An 11,652-nucleotide genomic window follows, 5' to 3' on the forward strand; every position below is an offset into this window, starting at 1 on the left:
GCTAGGTTAAGAAACTGGCCACACAAGAAAACTCAGTGTGACCAAAGATGTAATTGGTCCAAGTAGAAACTGAAGTATGAGCAAATCGTCACCAGAAAATTTAAATTGATCCCATGGAGGAAAACCAGTATAATTTTTAAAAATTAACACAAAAGTGGGAAATGAGATTATATTAAATAGAAAAATAATCAGGAAATTAAATTGGCAAAATGACATTTACTCCATAATTTTTTTTTTTCAGTAGTATTGGGGTTTGAACTCAGGGTCTTGAGCTTGCTAGGTGGGTGTCCTACCACTCCCCCAGCCAGAATTAAGTAAATATTGAGAAATCTTTTTGTCAAGAATTTCAGGGACTGATGGAGTGGCTCACATGGTAGAACACCTGCCTTACAAATGGGAGGGCCTGAGTTCAAGCCACAGAACTGCCAATATTTACTTAATTCTGATCCAATTATTTTATCCATAAATATAGAGTCAAAATGTTCTGGAGTCAAAACAGTGTATCAGAATGCCCAGTACTTCAAAATGGCAGTCAAAACTTCCGACATGCCTCCAGGAGTTCTGACTTCTGTACCTTTTCCAGCTGGATGTACCAGAATATTTTATAAGCTTTCTGAGGCCTTTCTCTCTAATGCAAGTTGGTACAGAGGCTTCTGGAAGGCTGGCCCAGAGACTGCTCTGTCATAACACCCATGATCTGTGCCTACCTGTTCAGGATGTAGCATCATTGGAATTGAAATTATAGACTATATTCGAGGCTGCCAACACTCTTGCCATTGTTGGATTTGAACTGCTACTGTGAGGTCAGGTTGCCCTGAGGAAACAAAAGTGCACTCCTTCCTGTCAGCGTGCTGTTACTGGAACTAGTTTATGAGGTGGGAAAAGTGCCAAATCCATGGTCGAAAACATCAAGAACTAGTGTACCCAATGCCAGTGACTTCTCTCTCACTCTCTTACCTTGCCCATTGCCTAATCAGTGGGCCAAATCATGCCAAATCAATACAGTGAAAGAATGAAGACTGTGACCTCAAGTTCATTCAAAACTAAAATCAAGGTTCAGTAGCGATAACCAGTGTTCCATTTTCTCTACTCTACCAGAGGAATCCCTTCCCTGCCACTTAGCAAAATGTCACTCAGCCTTCAGGGTCTGGTTAAAGGAAAAGGTTAGCCATCCTACATGAGCAAGACTTTCACGCAGGCCAAACCTGCCCAACCACACGTAAGCAGGGCAGGCCCTCCCAAAGTGAAAATGCACACAGTCTGAGAAATAACACACCTGTGGTGGAGGCCATCTTCTTCCGCACTCATTCCCAATGGAGCACAAAGTCATCACACAGCCACACTGAATTAGTCACTGACTCTTGCTCGGCTTCCAAACTTCATAGCCTCCTGCCAGCTTCCCCTGTCCGTCTACCTAAGTCATACTTCAATGTGCAGCTAAGACATTGCTCCCTCTGGGACAGTTCAGACCCCAGGCCTGAGCCAGGCCTGCCCTGTGTGTACACACACAGTCTTTCTTTACTTGGTCATATTTATGTTCACCATCGTAATTGTCCCCAGGTTTCTCTTTTTTGGTTTTGCTAGCCTCACTAGGCTATCAGCTGCATGAAGGCAGGGATTATGCCTATCTTGGTCACTAGTGTATCTCTAAAGCAAAGAACTTGGTCTGTTTGTTGAGTGAATGAATTAACTAATTAATTGATTAATCAGGCTAACTAACCATCAAATTCTCTTTTTATTTTGGTGGTGCTGGGGATTGAACTCAGGGCTTTTGAATTTTTGTTCTAATTCCATACTCGTTAAATGATATTAACAGGAGTCTCTAATTCACAAAGAGTTAGAGTTAGGTTTAGTGTTAAATTATTGTCATTCTGATCTTTGTGGGGAGCGGTGGGGTTAAAACAGGGTCTCATTTTCTTACTCAGGCCAGACTGGAACTCACTATGTAGTCTAAGCTGGCCTCAAACTTGTGAGCTTGCCTCAGACTCCTGAGTGCTGGGATTATAGGCATGCACCACCTCATGTAGCTGCCATTCTGACTTTATACATCAGTCTCTCGTGAGCCTTGCAATGTGAGTTGGTCCCTGAGCACAAGTCTAGACACTGATTAAGTCCTGTGGCATATTACTAAGAGCAGATTCTGGGTGTGCCAAGGCCCCCCGAGAGCAAGGTTAGCCTGTCTTTCCCAAGAAGCTGCACCTTGTGCTCATTTTCAATGTTGAATTTCTACACTTGACTCCAAATGCAGTCTGTCAATAAACACTTGTCACTGGAATGAAAAAGAATAGAAATATTACGTATGTTCAAGAAAATCACCTGCAATCCTAGCTACGCAGGAGGAAGAGATCAGGAGAATCACAGTTCGAAGCCAGCCTGGGCAAATAGTTCATGAGCCCCTACCTCAAAAATACCCAACACAAGAAAGGGCTGGCAGAGTGGCTCAAGTGGTAGAGTACCTGCCTGTGAAGTGTGAGGCCCTGAATTCAAACCCCAGTCCTGCCAAAACAACATCAATGAAAATCACACACAGAGGTATTCCTTTAGGACATTTATAGAATCTAGATATATGGCTTTCCTTTCTTTAATGAATCTAGATGGTTCCTCATCCTAATGTCCTCTACAGTCCTGCTTGATTGTTTCTAAAAGTCCACTGAGCTGCCTGGCATTGTTCTTCTCCTGTCCAAGGCCCCAGGCCTACTGTTAGCTGCCGGATGCCGCCTGTTCTGGCTGAGTTGGGAAGGGGGAGGCTTTGTGTTAGTGCTGGGACAATTCAAGACTTGTCAGCTGGTTGTGGCTGATTATCAAGATGTCCAAACTGGCTCCTTTGCTATGTGTAAGCAATTTAATTTTGTGCCTAATTTTAATCTGCAGCATACTGTATGTCTGCATCTGCTGTGTGGAAGCATTCATTAGCATCTAAAGGGGGGATTGATGGTATTGATCACTCTTATTAAAGCCAAACACAATGGTGCGGCAAGGGCTGATGAGCCTTCTTCATCCGCGGGAGTCACAGCCAGAGTTGATGGACTGGGACACCGGCAGAAACTGAAACTGAAATGTGGGTGACATCTGTTACAGGCACTTTCGGCTTGCCACCACCCTCCCACCCCAGCTCCCCAGATTAGGAGCTGCTTTTATTATTTTTTTAATGTCCTTTTCTTTTTTCGTTTCCACTTATTTTTATTAGTGTATGTTAATTGTACAAAATAAATGGCTTCATTATGAGCTTTTTAAGTATATATATGTATATATAGATATATATACATACATACATATACATATATATATACACACATATATAATGTATTTTGATCATATTCAACCCCCCCATTATCTTCTCTTGTCCCCCTCCTGCTGGTCCCCTTCCTTCCAAATAGTCCCTCCTCTACTTTCATGTCTTTTGTTTGTTTGTAGCAGTACTGGGATTTGAAATCAGGGCCTTGTACTTGCTTCTACCACTGAGCCATGCCCCCAGCCCAGGCCAACCTCTGATCAAGATCCTCCTTCCTCTGCCTCCCTTTTAGCTAGGAAAACAGGTGTGCACCACTATTCCTTGCCCCTTTCATCTCTTTTTTGAAAACCAGAATGTGAGCTTCTTGAGGATAGCAAACTTTATTCCTGAATTTGTTCATGAATTTCTGCCACCTGGCATGGAATAGCTTCTCTATAAATGTTCTGATGAGTGAATAAATTAAAGAATGAAGGTGAAATATCCCATGCATGTTATATAAACATTCTTCAGGAATAAAGTACGTTTTGTCACTGGCATTGTAATAACTAGAGATTGCTGTATAACAAATCTCCCAGACACTTAGTGGCCTGAAATAAGAATAAAAGAATAAGGATTTCTTTCTTTTTTTTTCTTGATACTGGGTTTGAACTCAGGGCCTACACCTTGAGCCACTCCACCAGCCCTTTTTTTGTGATGGGTTTTTTTGAGGTAAAGTCTTGAGACCTGTTTGACCGGGCTGGCTTCGAACCTTGATCCTCCTGATCGCTCCTCCTGAGTAGCTAGTATAACAGGCATGAGCCACCGGTGCCCAGTGAATAAGCATTTCTGATCCCACATGACTTCTGTGGGTCAGGAATTCAGCATTGGCTTAGCTGATGTGGGTTTTAATGAAGTGTCAGTCAGGATGTTGACTGAGCCACATTCATCAGAAGGCTCCACTTGGGCTGCAGGATCTGCTTCCAAGATAGCCCCTCTGACCAGATTCCTCCTACCAGATGGTGCTGTTGTTGGCAGGATGCCTCAGCAATTCCCAACGTGGGTCTCCCATGTGGGCTGGTATTCTCATGACATAGTGGCCAGATATACCCAGTGAGTGATCAAAGACAGGTGAGAGCCACAATATCTCTTATGCTAGTCTCAGATGTCACACCCAGTCCTTTCCGTAATGTCCTACTGCATATACAGGTCAGCCCTATTCAGTGTAGGAGGAGAATGACAAGGGACTATGAACAGCAGGAGGAGAGACTCATTGGAGGGTCATCTTGTAGGCTAGCATCACAGACTTCAACAAAATTTCCCTACTCCCCATTGAAATTTGGTGTCTTCTATCTAAGCTTTGCCTTTTTGGCTTGTTTTATATTTTTCCACAATCTGTGACTTGAATCTGAGCAGGAAAGCATCTTGAAGACCACCTCCACAAGTTCAATATCCTCATTTCACAGGTGAAGAAACCAAAGCCTTTGGGGTTGATGTCTTTGCCCACTCATTCAGCCAGTTTCAGGCAAAGGTGGAGGTCCAGGCCACCCAGCCCCAGCTCCTTCCCACACTGTTCTCATTGAAGCTATGCATGTGAACCCTTTCACAAGTGGTTGCTTGTGGTATTCCTCCATGTGAAGTGTCCTCCATAGGCTTATGTGTTTGAATGTTTGGAACCTGGTTGGAGATGCTATTTTGGGAGGGTGTACAAACTTTAGGAGGTGGGGCTTAGCTGGAGGAAGTAGGTCACTGGGGGTAGGTGGGCCTTTCAAGGTTATACCTGACCCTAGTTTCTGTCTCATTCTCTCTGCTTCCTGTCAGCAATGAAGTGAAGAAGTTTCTCTGCCATACACTCCCACCATGATGTTCTGCCCAAGTACATGGGGCCACACAACCATGGACTGACTGAACCCTTTGGAACCATGAGCTAAACTAAATCCTTCCTCCCTTAGGTTGTTTCTGTCAGGTATTTGGTTGCATTAATGATGAAAGTGACTAACACAGTCTCAATAGAGATTGGGAGAGTCTTTGTGGGTGAGTCGGGAGTAAATATTTCTAGACGGTGTTACAGAAAGTCAGTACATTACCTTTCTTTCATTGGGTGTGTGGTGGTTTCCTCTGGATTTTATGGTGTAATAGAGAGAGTATTTGTTTTATGGAATAAAGATATCTAATAAAGTTGTCCATAGAATAAATTTTAATGCTCAATTCAGTCAAGCCAACATTAACTGAACACCCACCATGGGTAACATACCCACCCTGAACTAGCTGTGATTTCCATTGTTAATTCAGATACAAGTCTTGGAGATAAGAGGGAGCAGTTCCCTATAAACTAAATTGGGAACTTGGAAAAGATTGGAACACAAAATGGAAAAAGGAAAATCATTTATCTTGTGGGACAGGAATAATATTTTTCACAATCCTTTGCCAGTTCTTGGGTTCCTCCTGCATCCCATCCTACTCTTCCCTTCCCTATTTGATGTCACCCTGACCTGAGGACTGAGCTTGAAGTTCTCAAGATCTGGCTTGCTCTATTATGCTTTGTCTAAAAGAGTCTAAAAATTGCTAGTTCCTGGATTTAATATGATGTATTCAATGGTAATCTTTCCTTACATCTAAGCATTGTAGCAAATCACTGTCTTATTTTATCAAAGATTCAAAGTGAGTTTACTAAAAGTGAGATATCTATTCATTTAAAAATAAGTGGTTGTAATGGATTGTATATTTGTATACCCCCAAATTCATATATTGAAACCTAATTCCCAATGTGATGATATTTGAAGATATGGCCTTTGTAAAAGGTCATGAGGGTGAAAGCTTTGTGATGGGATTAGTTCCCTTTTTTAGAAAAGACATGATTTCATGATCTCTCATTCTCTCTCTCTCACTCTCTCTTACACTCACACATACATCAAGAAGTCAGCAGTCTGCTTCCCAGACAGAACATCCTCCCAGATGATGTTCCAAGGAGACTGAAAAGGAAATAACACCATCTGCTTGTTTTACTAAGTTTTCTGTACAAGAAACGGAGTCCCAGGCTGGGGGTGTAGATCTAGAGTAAAGTGTTGTTTCAGGCCCTAGATTCAGTTCCCAGTACTGAAAGAGAGGAACAGAGTACCATTTTAGCCAGTTGAAGTAACAGTTATTGAGTGCTTACTATGTACATGCCAAACCTAGTTCCAAATTCTTTCCTCATTTCATCTTCACATCAATCCTATGAGGTAGATTCTATTATTATTGCCACCCTACAATCAAAGAAACTGAGGCATAGAAAGGTTAGCTAAATAGCTCAAGGTATCCATGAAATGGAACCATAACAGGGTTGACTCAGAAAGACTAGCTAGGTGGCTGGGCCCCTGCCCTCATGTTCCCCCATTAATGTCATTCATTTGTCAGCTGCGGCCTAGAAAGAAGAGACAAGCATGGAAGTAATATGAATCATGGCCTTCAGGCTGTGAGAACCTGCAGATGCAGTAACTTCTCCTAGAACAGGGTGGAGGCATAACCTTTCCAGCATGTTATTATCCTCTACTGTTTAATCTAGCTTGCTACAAGGGCATATTTGAACAAATTTGCTAAATTTAATAAATCTATTTTTATATGGCATTTAGAAGAACTGTACTAGGAAAATTATGCAGATAAAAATCTGTTTTTAAAAAAGACTGGATTGCATAATTTAATAAAATGAAGTGTAATCAATTTAAATTGATATTAAGCTGAGCACATACTATGTGTAAGATACCACCAAGGTCAAACTTCCTAAGAGTATGAAACAGAGTCAGGAAGGACCTTGGAGTCCTGGGCTCAGCATGCCTCAAATGGGGGTCTGAAACATTCTAAAGATCACAAATTCTTCAAGATAGAGCAAGACCCTGTCTCAAAAAACAAAGCAAAAGGACTCTTCTTGTTACATTTTGGTTTTAATTAATTAGTGTGGTATTGTTGAAAGGTTCATACCTTTTTTGGTGGTGGTGTTTATGTTTAAGTAACATTATGACCAGAGTAATTTAATGGTACTCAGAGAATGCAGTACTTCTTTTCCTTTCAAAGGAGGCCATATGTTAAGCCTGAGCACCAGTGATGTAGATGAACCCTACAAATTGTCAGATTGTGGGCAAGGCCCTGGAATATAAAGAAACCCATGAGCCACTTAGGACCCGGACTGTCTTACTCATCCTTACTGCCCAGAACTTGGATCTTCAGTGAACTGTGATGGAACTCAGGCCACAGGAAGTTGGTGATAGACCAGGACTACAGATTTAGGCCATATTCTTTCTGAGACTCTGCCTTAGGAGCCTTTCGTCTTTGCCTCCCTGGATCACCTGACTGCAGTCACCTTCTGACTTCTCTTTACTTCCTTTTTCTCCCTTCCATTCTCAGGACCAATACTAATTATAACTAAAATTTAACTATAGCTCACTTTGTGCCAAATGCTTTATGAACATGATTTTCTATGATGTTTAATTGGGTCTCACACATCCTGCATTGACTTCAGTTTGGTTTTATTGACCATTCTGTTTTCCCCATCTTTGTTTTCTGGAAGTTTCTTTTGCTAGACAGCTTTTCACGTGGAATGATTTCTGAGTGTTCCTGAAGGGTGTGTACAGAACAAGGCCATTGATGTCTATTACTGGGTCAGGAATTAATACTTGTGGAGTCATTATCTTGTTGTCCCCTAAGGAGAGGAAGTTCCTTTTACCATTGGTATAATATGAGTGATATGTGACTTTGGTACTTTGGTTCTCAATGAAAGCCAGTTCACATGCTAGAGAAGACCTTTAATTCTCTTGTTCTGCTGTGGAGCGGCTCTTCTCAGCCAGGTTCCTTGAAGGAAAACACCCTTCCCCTTCTCTCTCATCCATCATTTTTACATAGACAGGGTTCTCAACCAAACAGGAAAACCATCAAATGTAACAATGCTTTTCCCTCACCCTGGGCTTTACCGGGAAGCTGCAAAAGCTGAGCCCCTACCAGGCAAGGCAGGACTGTGGCATTAAACATCCTTATCTCTGTTCCACAGAGGTGAAAAGATTTCCCTGGAGGTATGAGAATGACCAAATGAGAATGCAGAAGAACCTAAGTTTAGACTTTTACTGGATCGTTGTGGTTGTGTTTACAGCATGGTTATTGCTTCTAGTCAACCTGTAGGAGTTTCAGCAGACTGTGTGTGCCCAGGTGGTACACAGAGAAGGACTAAGACTTTCCCTGAGCTCCATTAACTTGTATTTCGGAGTAATAGAACTTTGTTCCTTCTTTTATTTTATGCATATGTAAAAGAGAATTTCTCAGAAGATAGCTATGCCCTATACCACCATTGCTAATCATTGTGTTATATAGGATAGATATCTCACATTTTATTAATAAGTTACTTTTCTAAATAAATTTTAGGCTTATCTAAAAGATATATTTGTGCTGTAACTCTCTAGAGTTGGTGTGTTATCAAGATGGAAAAGAGTGGCTTCACATTGATTCTAGTTTAAAAATGCATGATCAAGGAAGGGGGAATAGCTCAGCCCCAGAGCGTTTACCTGGCATACCTAAGGCCCTGGGTTTGATCCCCAGCACAGCAAAACAAACAAGTGAGTAAGAACACAGAAAAACATTAAAAATAAATAAATAAAAACCAGTCATAATCAACTCACACTTTCTCATTTTTAAATTGTCATTCCTGAGTTTTAATAAGAATTCTGAGTTGATCTGAATTTAGTTAATTTAGCCAGAGGATGAAAGCGAGGAAAAGATAAGAGGAGCTTATTTAACTTTTAGCTTTGGGCTAAGCCAATCAAAGAAAAAACCAAACTGTCTCACATCAGCCCTGAGGGCTCCGTGGCACCCTTCTTGTGGAATCAGCCTATCGAGAAGCCACCTGTGCCCCTTCTTAGCGACCATCCTCCCGCCCTTCTCTGTAGCAAAGCTATTTAGGCCTCCTTTTCCCCAGATTTTCCTTAGAAAATGCCCTGCCTTCTGAGATCCTGCTGCCACAGGCCCTGCTGTTGTAGATCTAGGGAATCAGCCCCAGAGCCATCCTTTTTTTTTGGCTGGTGTCTGTCACAGTTCAATAAAACCTTTTTTGTTTCAGAGATCTTTTGGTTGCTAAAATGTTAGCAGTTTGCAGCATCTAAAAACCAAACCAGTATCATTTACAGGGAAGACAAAGCAAGAGGACCCCAGCCCTTTCTGCTCTTTCAGAGGTTCATCTTAATATCAGGCAAACTTGTAAGTGTGCCAAGGTCACACCTGGGTTAAAGGTTAGGAGAGCCACTCTTAGCCTCAGTGAAAACACTGGCTCATCTGCTAGTGTAAATCGTTTTCCTGAAGACTATTGGGTCCTATTAAAGAGTGAAAAATATTGAAACATTGTATCTATGTATGAAGATAACATAATGAAATGCACTGTAAACTGTTGAATAACAGACAAGCCGTTAGAGAAAGCTGTGATAGAAAAAGAGTGAGTAATAGGAGCTAGATCTGATTAAAGCACAATACAAACATGTCTGAAATACCAAAGCAAACCCCCTTGAACTATCAACATACACGTTTTTTAAAAATGTAGGACAGGAAGGTACAACAGGCCCTGTCTGGGGATGGGTACCAAGTGAGAAGGGGGAGGGCTTAAGGAGAGGGTGGAGGAGGATGAATATGGTGGAAGTGCTTGTATTCGTGTATGAAAATAGAACAATGAAACCTGCTGACATTGTTCTAAGAAAGGAGGGGGGATGAGAGCATGTTATGGAGGGGACGAATGTAATTAAGATGTAAGTACATATATAAATGTCACAATGTATACCCCCAATAGACAATGTATACCCCCAATTTTTATTATATGCTAATAAAAAAAGAAAGATTTGCTCTTAAATAAAGAGTGAGATAAGTATCTTAAAAAAAAAACAGGCAAAAAATATGGGCTAGATGTGCAGTACTTGCCAACACTTGAGAGGCCTTGAATTAGATCCCCAGCACCAAAAAAAAAGTATATATGGGTTCATTCAGTTCATTCTTGGTTCCTTCTGTGGGTTCAATAAAACATAGCTGTTATCATGTTTATTGTTATTGTTGTTATATCTTAAAATTCCATTCAAACTAAAACAGCCAGGACTGAGATAGAAAGCCAGCGTCATCCAACTAAACACTTAAGTACTTGCAGTCTTTTGTTAGTCTTTTTTGTTTAAACCATCCTCCCACACTCTTTGTTTATTTTGTAATATTAGCAGTACAGTATTAGTAGTGGATCGATATGGAAATTCCTTAAATTCTTATAATCTGGTCAGCTTTCCCCCAAAATAACTCTTGTCTATTTCTTCCAGGCTTTGGCCACTGTAAAGAGTTGTCCTTCAGGCACTTGGCTTTTTGTTCTCAAGCATGAAATGCTATGATGATTTGTTAAATTGACAGATTTCTATAAATACTTATTGAATCCCCAATATTCCAATCTGATATCATTACATGAATAAGTCAATTGAAAAACAACAAAACACTTGAAGCAGAGAATGTAGGTCTGTGGAAGAGCCCTTGCCTAGCATGTGCAAGACCCTGGGTTCCATCCCCAGCACCAAAAAACAAAACCAAAAAACCTTTCTGGGCAGTGTTCATTTGAGTCTTCAAGACCTCAGAATCTTTTCTTTGTTCTTTGCTTTTTTCAATTACCTTTTAAGTGTGAATTTAAAACTCTTGGGTTTGGGATGTAGTTCAGTAGTAAACATGTGCTCTGCAGGTACAAGGCCCTGGGTTGGATCTCCAGCACCACACACACAAAACAGTAAAACTCACCAGGCACCCGTGGCCAGTAATCCTAGCTAATTAGGAGGCTGAGATCAGGAGCACCCCTGTTTGAGATCAGCCTGAGGAAAAAGTTCATGACACCCCCCAACCCCCATCTCCAAAACAACCAGAGAAAAATGGACTGGAGGAGTGGCTCAAGCAGTAGAACACCTGCTTTGCAAGCACAAAACCCGAGTTCAAACCCCAGTCCTGCAAATTAAATAAACTCAAGAATAAAGTCAGCAGTCTCTCAACTCAAACTCCCTGAGCCTGAATTCCAACTCACAAATTACTTCCCCAACTCTATTTCAACTTCCTCAGCAGTGTAATAAGATAATAATAGCTCCCATCTCATCTCATCAGGTAAATTGCTTAGGACAGGGAGAGCCCAGCACATAGGAAGTAGCTGTTATTAGATGTGATCAATATTATAAAAGAGAAATAAACACTATCCGTCCATCAGAGTGGCTTACTGCCTGTATGAGTGATTCTGTTTCTTGAACACCATTGTCAGAAAATAACTAAATGCACATACAATTGTCATAGTGAGGAGAAGGGGACATACACAGTCTCCAAAGTAATTTTTGCATGACAGATCTTATTGGAAGTTAAATGGCAGAGCATTATTCTCCCCTGTGGAGAAACTCGATTTGGGGTTTCTGATAAATTGGACTAATACCTGGTTC

Source organism: Castor canadensis, chromosome 4 (genome assembly GCF_047511655.1).
Source record: "Castor canadensis chromosome 4, mCasCan1.hap1v2, whole genome shotgun sequence".
Lineage (NCBI taxonomy): Eukaryota > Metazoa > Chordata > Mammalia > Rodentia > Castoridae > Castor > Castor canadensis.